We start from the raw sequence: 12917 nt of genomic DNA, 5'->3' as shown, positions 1-12917 counted from the left end.
GCAGTAGCACTAACCGGTGTTCCTGCAAATTACATCCCTGCTATATCAGATGATTCGGTACTTATAGGCTAGTTGGGCGCCCACTATAGTTAATACGCTCATACCCCCACTATCCATGTCTGCGTTGAGTCGAGTGTATATAGTGTGGCGAGCGCAGCGAGCTACTGAGCCAGAGGCGTGGCAAGCGGATGCGTAAAACTAAGCAAATACCTTAGTGGGTGCCCAACTAACATATAAGTACAGATGATTCTTAAATAAGGGGAAACTGCCACTGCGCATGCACAGTAAGGAAATTGTAAACAATATTAGTAGATGTATAAACTCCACACAGACATAGGCATTCATCCACACTCACACCACTTATCTAAGAAATAAAGACGCGTACAACTGAAATGGGCTTAAAGGGGACGGCTTATTTATTTTGAGCAGGGGCGGCCTATTTGAATCTAACTAAAATTTATGTCCCTGCTCTAACTAAGGTGGCGGGCAAAGAACGGCATGCAAAATAAATAACATTGCTGGAAAATAACAAAGTAATAAAAATAACAAACTCCGGATCTAAGGGCCAATTGCCCTTAATTGCCAAGGACCGGCCACCTGCCAGCGTCCAAGACAACGGCTCAATTATGAAGCGGACTTTTCAAAAGGGGCCAATTGCCCTTAAGGTCAGGGGGTTGACCTTCTGCTTCTGCCCCTGACCTCGCAAATATCACTAAGGCAGAGCTCACCACTCTGCCCGAGTCATCAAAAAATTGGGCCACCTGCCCTAAACTACAAATGTCCGCAAGAATTTTCGCTATCCGAAGTAGATGATCGTTAAGGTCCAGATGCGGGCCCACCTGGATCGGTGATGCCCACATCTCGACATCAACCACCAGCTAAGTGTAAATACATCTCTAATTTAACTACCGTTCTTTCCGCCAATACAAAATAAGCCGACAACAACTAAACGAATAAATGCAAACGACTTCTCAAAAAACTAATTCTAACTAATAATTGGGGCGGGCGGGAGGGCAACGTTTCCTGAAGCAAGAGACAGAATCTTCTGGAAGCAAGAACATCACCCCATCAATCTCCACCTCTGACCTCAACCGGCCTATCCTGAACCGTCATTCAAATCAGCCAACCCTTCAATCAAGATAAGCCGAACCCCCGGGCCCAGATCAAGTGTGTGAGCTAAGGATTCCTGCCAATAGCCAGTTGAGTTTATGCTGTTTTCAGCCAGACAAGCCGGCTTCTACAGTCTTAAACTCCACACAGACATAGGCATTCATCCACACTCACACCACTTATCTAAGAAATAAAGACGCGTACAACTGAAATGGGCTTAAAGGGGACGGCTTATTTATTTTGAGCAGGGGCGGCCTATTTGAATCTAACTAAAATTTATGTCCCTGCTCTAACTAAGGTGGCGGGCAAAGAACGGCATGCAAAATAAATAACATTGCTGGAAAATAACAAAGTAATAAAAATAACAAACTCCGGATCTAAGGGCCAATTGCCCTTAATTGCCAAGGACCGGCCACCTGCCAGCGTCCAAGACAACGGCTCAATTATGAAGCGGACTTTTCAAAAGGGGCCAATTGCCCTTAAGGTCAGGGGGTTGACCTTCTGCTTCTGCCCCTGACCTCGCAAATATCACTAAGGCAGAGCTCACCACTCTGCCCGAGTCATCAAAAAATTGGGCCACCTGCCCTAAACTACAAATGTCCGCAAGAATTTTCGCTATCCGAAGTAGATGATCGTTAAGGTCCAGATGCGGGCCCACCTGGATCGGTGATGCCCACATCTCGACATCAACCACCAGCTAAGTGTAAATACATCTCTAATTTAACTACCGTTCTTTCCGCCATATCAGTTCAACTTGAACTGACCCGCCACCAACCTAATTCCAAATACTCCCTCAACTAAAACTCTAAACTTCTCAATGCGTCTATTAAATTCTGAAAAAACAAATCCATCCCGACTAAAGAGAGGTGCACCCCATCCGGCCTGTACAGGGTCTCGTTTCTAAAGGAAATGGCCTCGTGCCTGACGACCACTCCGCCCTCCGACACTATAGCCCTGCCGACTACGGAATTGATCCGCCTACGTACCAAATCAATGGCACCCGGATTGAGTGCATCTCTCCAAACCCTCCTAGGTATAATCTCTGACCAGAAGAAACGGCAAAATCTCCATTCTCTGATCAGGTCCAGCAATAAATTCCTAATCTCAAATCGAATATTGAGACCGGAATTATGGGTGAGGTCGTTGCCCCCCAAGTGGATGATTACAAAAATTGGGTAACCAAACGCCCTAACTGACTCCTCCAACAGACCCCTCAACGCGGACCACCTCATACCTCTACGCCCCAGCCAACGGATAAATCGCGTTTCAGGGAAACGTTCCGTATCCGTGGTTACCTGGGACAGGGACAACCAATAAATAAATGAATGTCCCACCATCCAAATCATATTGGTGTCCAAGCGTTGACTTGTAAGTTGAAATGATAGATGCTGTTAGAAAAATTGAAATAAAGGCAAACATCTGGTAAAATTTTAAAGGGGGGCCCGGGAGATTCCCTTAAAGGTGATTTTGGAGTTCTATATTAAATTGTTGATAACTAATAGGACTGTGATTTGGGTGATCTATTTAAGACTAATTGATTATTTGACCCACTTGAATTATGTATAAACCCTACCTGTTGTTTCTTATTCTATGGTGGGGGGGGTGGGGGGGGGAGAGGGTCGCCCGATTTGACTTGAGGCAAAAAACACAAATCTTCCACCAATTGGCTAGAGCCTAATTTAAGACTGGTGATAACACAAAAAATTCCTCAAGGCCCCTCAAACACTAAAGCGTGTTTGGGCGAGCGGCTACTCCTCAAATGGGCTCACTGGACTATGTCGGCCTGATGTATCGCTTAAATGCACCAGACCGCCATCTTCCGAGTGCTCGTATGTCGACCTGAGACCAACCCGCCGCAGCGGCTGCCGAAGCGGCGCCGATACGGAAAGAGTGTGTCCCAAAGTCGGCTGGAGAAAGACCCTGATGCAATATACAGCGCCTGAAAACCGACCTGAACTGGAAGTTAGTAAGGGGGGACCCGTCGATGTGCATCAGCCAGGCCCCGGGCAATTGGGGCCGTAACTCCACGTAAGCCAGAGCCGCCGCCACCGGACAGATCCGGCGGTCGCCACTCCAACCCAAATGGACCCACTGCCCCCTGCCCGCTACATCGGTCTTTGAGCGCTGTATCTTACACCATAAACCGTCGTGGTGCACGTCGACATGGCCGAACAGCATAGGCGAGGAAGATGCCCTGGTTGCGGACACCAGTTCGCCTACTCTGAACGCCCCATGGAAAGCCATGGCAAAGGCCAGCCTGAAAAGTCGAACCTCGTAATCGTTTGAGCAAATTACTCTTAGGGACCTCGAGATTCGACGCAACAAGCCGGCATCAATCGGCCGTCGCCTGTCGGGCAAAACCGGCCTGGCTCTGGCCCATCCTTTTAGCATCCTGGAAAGCATGAAAGACTTGGTGATGTCTCTCTTCCCACCAAGACGCAAAAAGAATGATATGCCTGCCAGAGAGCGTCCCGCAAAACTTCTGGACTTACCCTCCGTGTACAGGTTCCATACATAGGCATTAATAAGACGCTTAGAGCTCCTTACCTGTGCCACCCTGTTCAAGCATGAACTCGCTCCAGCGCTCCCATGAGGCCAGATAAGCTCTAAGTGTAGCTGGCGCTAGCGACCGCAGGGCCAGCTCCTCTACCCCTCCAGAGGCACCTGCCATAAAAAAGATGGACATTGTTCACCATACTTCTGGGCTAACGGCACAAGTTGCCTGAATCTTACCCATTCGAAACGGGACAATGCATCCGCTACTTCATTAAGTACGCCTGGGACGTGCTTTGCTCGCAACGTAATATTGTTCGCCAAGCACATCAACACTATCCGTGCCAAAATACGTAAAACTGGGAGAGAGGTTGACCTTAGTTGTGTAATGGATTGGACCACCCCTAAGTTATCACACCAAAAGACAACCTCCCTGTTTCCCAATTCTGCGCCCCAGAGCTCTAAGGCGACCATTATTGGAAATATTTCCAATAATAGCATATTCTTGGTCATGCCGTCTCGTGCCCAAGATTCGGGCCAAGCCTCTGCGCACCAACGTCCCGCATAAAATGCGCCGAATCCGGAAGATCCTGCAGCATCTGTATATAATTCCAACTCCGCATTTGCAACGGCTGGAGCTTGCCATATGCATATGCCGTTGAAACTATCCAGAAACATTTCCCACACTTTCAGATCCCTCTTCATTTCTGAAGATAGACGTAGAAAATGGTGGGGTTTGCGAATCCCGACGGTCGCTCGCTGCAGCTTTCTACAAAATATTTTGCCCATGGGTATAACTCTACATGCAAAATTAAACAGGCCCAATAAAGATTGAGCCTGTCTAAGTGTTAACTTAGCAGCCGCGATGGCATAAGTTATTTCGTCATGTAACCGGTGTACTTTATCTAGTGGAAGTTTACACAGACCTAGCTCGGAATCGATTTCAATTCCGAGGTACACCAAATCAGTAGTAGGTCCCTCGGTTTTTTCCCCTGCCACGGGAACCCCGAAATCCCTAAATAACTCAAGCGCTGCTTCTAGTAAACTAAGGCACAGGTCAGAACCTGGAGGACCCACTAAAAGAAAGTCATCCAAATAATGAGTAATGCTGTCGACTCCCGACACTTCCTGCAGGCACCACTGCAAAAATGTGCTGAAGGGCTCAAAATAAGCACATGAAATGGAGCAACCCATGGGCAAACATTTATCTATGTAAAAGCCCCCATTTAATTTAAATCCCATGTACTGAAATGCGTTCTTATGCAAAGGTAATAGTCTAAAAGCTGATTCAACATCCAATTTGCACATGAGGGCGCCAGGACCAATTTTTCGAATGATGTCTATAGCATCCTCAAACAAACAATAATTAACTGTGCATAAATCGTCATCGATGGCGTCATTGACAGACGACCCTCTAGGACAAGAAAGATGCTGAATCAGCCTGAACTTTCCTTTAACTTTTTTGGGAACCACCCCAATAGGGGACAAAATTAGTCCCTCAACTGGTGGTGTTGAAAACGGGCCTGCCATGCGACCTAGTTTTACCTCGGCTTCAACTTTTTGTGATATTATGTCAGGGTGTTCCATGGCGGAGCGTAAGTTTCCCTTACTACCCGTACTAATTGGAGCTGAAACAGGTAATTGAAAACCTTCTGAAAATCCGGACTGCAAAAATCTTGCTCCATCTCTGTCCGGATACCGTTCCAGCCATGGTAACATCCTGACCAATACTATTGGAGTTGGGGCTCTATCCAACGACAGGTGCCGCTGGACCGCGGCTTTGTTTTGTCTTGGACTGAGCCCCACCTCCCCCACCAGATGGAGGTTTTGTGCAATCCTTGATTGCGTGTTGACCTCCGCATCTGATACAAAGGTGCCGAAAACGACACCGGTTACCCAGGTTGCATTGCCCATTATTTAATGAGTAGCACCTACCATGGCCATGCTTCGTATTACTTCCCTTATTAATATTATTGTAAGGCCTGCTCCCATATTGCCTTACCCACCCCTTATTCTCAGGAGCCCTAATAGGTGTAGCTGATTCGGCAACTTCGCCGTATAATTCTACGTCTTTCTTACCAAAATCGTACACCTCCCGGCCATGCTGTTTCCTCCTAAATTCTTCGTCATAGACCCGCCAACCGGGACCGACGTAAGAGGTGTAGAGTTTATGAATAAGGAACTGGTATCTCACCAGGTTCACATATTCATCTGGATGTGTCTCTAAATAACAGGCCGCAAAATTTAGTATGCCTCTTACCCAATTATTATAAGTACGAAAGGCATCCTCGCTAGCGGGTCCTTTCTTCCTTGCGGCTAGGAGGGCCCGCCTATCTTTGCTTGTTAATGCAAAGATATCTACATATCGCCCTTTTCTGATCCTATCCCTAGCCCTAGGACGCAAACCCCGCTTAACAGCGGTGTTTGCGCATTGTACTGCATCGGACTCGACCGATACGTTAGAGGATCCTGAGCTATGGGACCTATATTCTCTACGCCTTTTCCGCCTTCGTCTCCTCGCGACGCCGTCCGAAGATGACTTATCCTCGGAAGACGTCGATGCCAATGAGGAATCAGAGGTTTCATTTCTGCGCCGTCTCTTACGAGACTTAGCAGCTCTTTTCCGCTTAGCTCTCTTCTCTACCGATGAATCCTCTGACCCCCCACTGCTAGACCCTGCATTATCATCCTCTGACCAGTCAGAATCATTCGTGGACTCACCAGTATCAGATGATGCTGCCCTCCTTCTTCTACGTTCACTTCCTCCTCGACTTGACGAATGTCCTTCCATGGCTTGTTTCGCGGAATCTTGACCTGTCAATAGAGGTTTGTTAACAACCCCCATCACAGTTGGGACATTCGGCGATACCCTTTCAGCAGGGGAAATGGCATTTCCCCCTCGCGCCGCAGTAATAGTCGGAGCTATCGCTTTGGCTATAAGGTCAGATACTGACTCCAAAGTTGCCGAAGGGGCAGTTTCCCCCTGCCCACCTGGCCCGGTGGTTAACAGAGGAGCCACTGCCGACACCACCGCCGCGCATATAGATGTAAGCGCCGATGTGTCTAATGACACTGTGTTACCCTCTGTGTTCCTCCCTGCAACCGCGTCTGCGTATGAGCGACCCGGTTGCGTCCTGGCCCCTTGTGGCGCCATATTGGTCTCCCTAGCTTTCTCCGCGACCAACCTTCTCCTCGCTGCCCTTCTTGATCTGGCGTTAGAATTTCTAACCCCCTCTACAGGATTCATTGCAGAATCACTTTGTTGGTCCCCGTCGCTAGTCTCGCCTTCTCCGTTTGAAACAGCCAAGGGAGCTTCCCCTGGTGGACCGAATTCGCTGCTTTGCGAATCCACTTCACCTGAGTTAGAGCTTGATAATACGGATTCGGCCGAATCCTCGCTATTATCCTGCCACGAAGCTACAGCCGACTTAAACATTTCAAATTCGGCATAAGTTAACTTATGCCTCATATCCTCAATAAATTTCCCCCTAGGGTTGTCATTAAAATTAATGCCACTAGATGGCGCTGCTGCCACATTGTTATTTTCTCCCTTCTTATGAGACCTCCTGCTATTTCCCTTTCTTCCAGCAGAGGGCGCTCCAGGCATAGAAGTGCCTGCAACACCCTCTGCAGCATCTCTGGCTGCACCCCTGCGGCCATTTCTAACTCTGGCTGCCATTTGACTCCCAGTGCTCATAGGCACTGCACCCCCTTCTTTGCCTTTATTTGGCGCTCCGGTCCCCCGACCGGCGCGCTTTGATCCCTTTTTTGACACACTTTTTCCCCTGCCTCTTTTACTGGCAGGCGCACTGTTGTTGCTAGGGGCAACGGGATGTCTATCCCGTCCCCCAGCGCGCCTGCCATTATTTTGAACAAGGGGAGAGGGAGCCGGGCCGGGCTGCATCCCGGCATCCCCCTCACCCATTACATCACCGCCTACACGCGCCGCTGTGTCTGCGGCTGGGCGCGACGCCCGGCGCTTACTATGTGCCCGGCCGGGGGGAGAAGAGAGCAGCGCTGGTGAAGGGGGAGCCGGAGCAGGCTGTACCCCGGCATCCCCCTCCCCGTTCGCTGCGTGGTACGCTGCGGTTACCGCAGCAGACCGCGACCCCCGGCGCCTGCTGACTACTCGGGCGGGGGGAGGAGGGACCAGCGACGGTGCTCCTAACAGACCACAGCGCGATTTCCCCCGCCGCCCGTCGCCATTGTAAGTGGGTGTACGCGGCGTCGCGGATTGAGCCCCGCGACGCCCTGCACCAGCCCCACCAACCCTGGGCAATACCTGGGAGGGGGAAAGGACCCTTGTGCCTGCATTTCTCCTGCGTGGCGAAGGGGATAAGCCCCTTACATCGCCGCGTGCAGGAGGCCTGGCCCTAGCCCTAACATCAGCCTCATCCAGGCTGACATATCTAGTGGGAGCCCCCACAGAACGCTTGGGCCTGGCAGGCATTATAGAATAGAGGGGATAGAACAGCTAGAAAAGAAAGGAAAGGTGACAGAAATAAGAGGTATATAATCTAGAGAGAAATAGATGGGTTAAGAAAGGGTTATTGAAGGAAAAATACAGCAATAAAGACAGTATATAGATAATCAACTGAATCTCTGTACTCAACAGTCCTCTCCAACGTTTCCTGAAGCAAGAGACAGAATCTTCTGGAAGCAAGAACATCACCCCATCAATCTCCACCTCTGACCTCAACCGGCCTATCCTGAACCATCATTCAAATCAGCCAACCCTTCAATCAAGATAAGCCGAACCCCCGGGCCCAGATCAAGTGTGTGAGCTAAGGATTCCTGCCAATAGCCAGGTGAGTTTATGCTGTTTTCAGCCAGACAAGCCGGCTTCTACAGTCTAACAGAAAAAAAACTTAACCCTTTCATGTAAACGAAACTGTAGTAATATATTACAGCTGATTTAGACCATGCTGTTTTGCGTCTCAAACATACATATATGTAAGAGTTTGAGCGCATTGACAAGAATCTAATGTGTCTAACTTGTGTGCCACTAAAAATGTAGCATTCTTGCATTTCAAGCATACAAATGTGCATACTTATGTAGAATAAAGTACAGAATTAATTACTACAAAAATTACATATATTACATATATTACTGCACTGTTCATTGAAATAAACAAATTATGTACATACAGTAGCATGAGACTGATTGTAGTTGTGATTGTCCTTCCCAAGTGAAAGGGTGTACTGTAGATCAGGGCTCGAAATCTACCAACAGTACATTTTTTCCAGTTAGTAATGACTGCACCTGTGCACCAGCTTGTGGTGTGGAATCAGCTTGTGGTTGGTAGATCTAGAGGACTGGTTTGGATACCCCTGAGGTACATAAAAAATAACAGTAGCTGGTAATGGCAAAGTTTAGGTATGAAATTCTGGCAGTCTGAAAACCTGCCTCCACACCCGTCCCCTCCCTCCTTCAGCCTAACCTTTCCTGCTTACATCCTGCAGTCTAACCCTAACTGCCAACCCATGCAGCTTGACCTCAACCACTAGCACCTAACCTCAACACCAGTCATTACCAGGATGTGAAGGTATTCTGACCATTATGATCCCACTGTCAGTACAGTATTCTGACTGTCTGTATTGTGACTGCATCCTGTGGCAATGGTGTGCTTACAACAAGTTATAAGCATTCCCAGTCACAAGGAGGTGTACAGTAAGTAGACATGTTAGTACAGTCGCAGATCTGACCTAAAGTGTACTCTCATACTATAGCTTGACAGTATTTTAAATGAGAAAGCAGCATTACACTATTGGTATACAATATAATGCTCAGTTTGGCTGCACAGACTAAAGGATGCCCATTTGGAGTGCTACAGATATTGCACACTCTTAGTTACAGTCCTGCTTTACGATAAGCCTGGGATACATGTCTTTATTGGTGTCAATTCTTTAGACTTCAGAATAATGGTTTAAAACACAGGTCTTCAACCTGTGGCCCTCCAAATGTTGTGGAACTACATGTCCCAGCGTGCCCTGACAGTTTTGGCATGCTCTAATAGGAAAAAATGTGGCAATGCAAGCTGGAACATGTAGTTTTACAACATCTGGAGGGCCCCAGGTTGAAGACCCATGGTTTAAAAGATGTAGCCCAGGTATAAGGAGGTGCTGTATCGATGGGACATACAGGGCTAGGGGGTGCTGTGTATAATGTGCTATAGTGCTCTGTGTACTTGGGGAAGGGGGTATAAGGCTAAAAAAATGTAAATTTACCGTTTAAGAGCTGCAGTGGGAAAGGGGTATAAGGCAGAACCCCCTGCTGCTTGGGGGAGCAAGTGGCAGCGGGGTCTGTGTGGGCGCCAGGCACTGACATGCTGCCGCTGCCCGCTGGCTGAGCTAGTGTGTACAGGATGGGTGGGCTGGGGTGGCCTGGGACCATAGGTGTGCGCACGAGGGTGCACAGGCACCTTTTCTTATGACCGGCAGCCCCCGCACGATTGCAGCACCTCCAATGACCGGCAGCAGAAGAGTATCACTTGATCGGTCGGCGGGTGGCTAAGGGGGAAATTTACTAAAGGAAATGTGTAAAAAATAGGTGTAAAAATAGGTGTATTTGTACCCAGAAATACACTTATTTTTTACATTTTCTATCCCGAAAATATGGCAATTCGTATTGATAGCACATCAATACGAATTGCTGTATTTTCGGGATAGAAAATGTCAAAAATAAGTGTATTTCTGGGTACAAATACACTTATTTTTACACCTATTTTTTACACATTTCCTTTAGTAAATTTCCCCCTAAATGTCCAAGTTCCATAATCGGGGTGGGTGCGTAGGAGATCGGGAATGCCACCAGCTCGCTCTCCTCCCTCCGCTGCACCACAGTGCCCCATCATCTCTAATGTCTTCCAACTGTGCCCCAAGCAGAGGTGGAGCAATCAACTCAGCGCTCCCTTCTGTGACCTAGATCATCATCAGCTATGCGCTTTTCCCAGCAGGCTGTGCTCTACCTGACTGAAGAGCTGGCCTGGAAATGCAAGGAGGAGGCACCGAGGCAGATGTGCTGTCATAGAGGAGAGAGTCTGAAGAGCAGAGAGCAGCCAGCACATCAGTGAACACTGGCAGTCTGGACTAAACTGTATGTAATCACTGACACAGCAGAAGGGGGCCACGGCTGGCACAAGGGAATAGGGTCAGGGCTGACAGAGGGGGAAGGGGACATGGCTGACACAGGGGAAGGGAACATGGCTGACACAGGGGAAGGGGACATGGCTGACACAGGGGGAGTGGGACATGGCTGACAGGGGGAGGGGGCAGGGCTGACAGGGGGAGGGGGACAGGGCTGACACAGGGGGAGGGGGACAGTGCTGACACAGGGGGAGGGGGGCATGGCTGACACAGGGGGAGGGGGGCATGGCTGACACAGGGGGAGGGGGGCATGGCGGACACAGGGGGAAGGGGCATGGTCTACACAGGGGGAGGGGACATGGCTGACATGGGGACAGGGCTGACACAGGGGAAGTGGGACTGGGCTGACAGGGGGAGGGGGACAGGGCTGACACAGGGGGAAAAGGACAGGGCTGACAGAGGGGGAGGGGTGCATGGCTGACACATGGGGAGGGGGAATAACTGACACAGGGTGAGGGGGACATGGCTGACACGGGGAGGGGGACAGGGCTGATACAGAGGGAGGGGGACAGGGCTTAAACAGGGGAATGGGGACATGTCTGACACAGGGGAATGAATACATGGCTCTCACAGGTGGAAGGAATGGCATAATATGTAATAGTCATTATGGTGTGTGGCATAATGTGTAATGAGCATCACGTGTGTCAAATAATGTGTAATGGGCATCACAATGTGAGTCATAATGTGTAAGGTGCATCGGACAGTGTGAGGAGCATTGTGTAATGGGCATCACAGTGTGAGAAGCAACGTGTAATGGGATTTATGGTGTTTGGTATAATGTGTAATGGGCATTACAGTGTGTGGCATTATGTGTAATGGGCATTACGATAAGTGGCATTATGTGTAATGGACATTACAGTGTGTGGCATGTGCAATGGGAATTACAGTGTCAATTTTTGCAGTGCACCTTCCCTACCTTCCTTGAGAGGAGCCGGGAAGCCAGAAGAGAGGGGGCAGACAGACCTTCCCACCCAGTCCCGTCCTCACAATTGTTATTGTTCTAATAAAAGTGTCATTTTTTATACCAATATTACCAAAATGCCATGGGGGGGGGACAAAATTTATAGTTATGCCACTGTGCTGTGTATAATATGCTAAAGTGCTCTGTGTACTGGATTTTAAATAGGGGAGTGGGGCTGTGTATAATGTGCTAGGTGTAGTATGGGAGTTTTGTATAATGTACTGTAGTGCTGTGTGTACTGGATGAGGGGGTGGGATGGCTGTGTATAATGTCCTAAGGTGCTGTGGGGTAGAGGGTAAGTATACTTACCCAACTTCTGTTGGTCTTCTGATCACTGCATGCCGCCCACCAGCCACGAGTACTGGGTGTGATATGGGGAAGGGTGGCTGTGTCTAATGTAACATAACACGGGGGAGCGTGTACCCAGTAGCGCACCCAGGGGGGTTCAGAGTACCCAGAAACCACCCCTGATGAAGCAAATAAAAAATGCTGCTGCTCGAGCATCATGGCCATAGCTCTGCCCACTTTCCAGATTAGGCTCCGCCTACTAGTGGCATTTTGCCACGAATTGCGGGGCTGTATAATGAAGGGAGAGCTGAGGCACAGGGAGGAGCACCTTCTAAGACTTTATAAGGACTGGGACTGGCAATTCAGACCGACTAGGTTAGAAGCACTTAAATGCCAGCGCTGGCTGTAGACAATAAATTTTAGACGGTTCTCTTGTAAAAATAAATGTATTACCTCTAATGATATATAATATAAAAAAACAATATAATATTTTTAGGGAGCTTTGAGAAAGGCAATGGAGTTTCCTTTAATTGCTGTATAAGGATGATTTATCCGCTCAGAGTCTCTCTGTATGGCAATGTCCTGATGGTAGCCACTTTATCTTCTGCTGTGGATCCTTAGGGATCAGGCTAGATATCCCAAAAGTCTGTTAGACCACTTTACCAATGGATTTGGTGGCTCTCTAGATGTTCAGGTGTCCAATAGAGCGCCACCAAATCCAGTAGCATCCGGTAAATGCAATAAAGTCCTCAAAATTTATAAATAATGAACAGGTTAATGGGCTGTAAATTTGGGTATGCCCCTTTTGTCATGTATCCACTCCCCCTCATGTCATATGGCCATGTCCCTGACCGCACCCTGACCACGCCCATCTTTGGCATGTGGCACAGTACCACTAATACATTTTTTCTACTTGCAC

Source organism: Crinia signifera, chromosome 2 (assembly GCF_055691185.1).
Source record: "Crinia signifera chromosome 2, ASM5569118v1, whole genome shotgun sequence".
Lineage (NCBI taxonomy): Eukaryota > Metazoa > Chordata > Amphibia > Anura > Myobatrachidae > Crinia > Crinia signifera.
Note: the sequence above shows the minus strand (reverse complement) of the source record.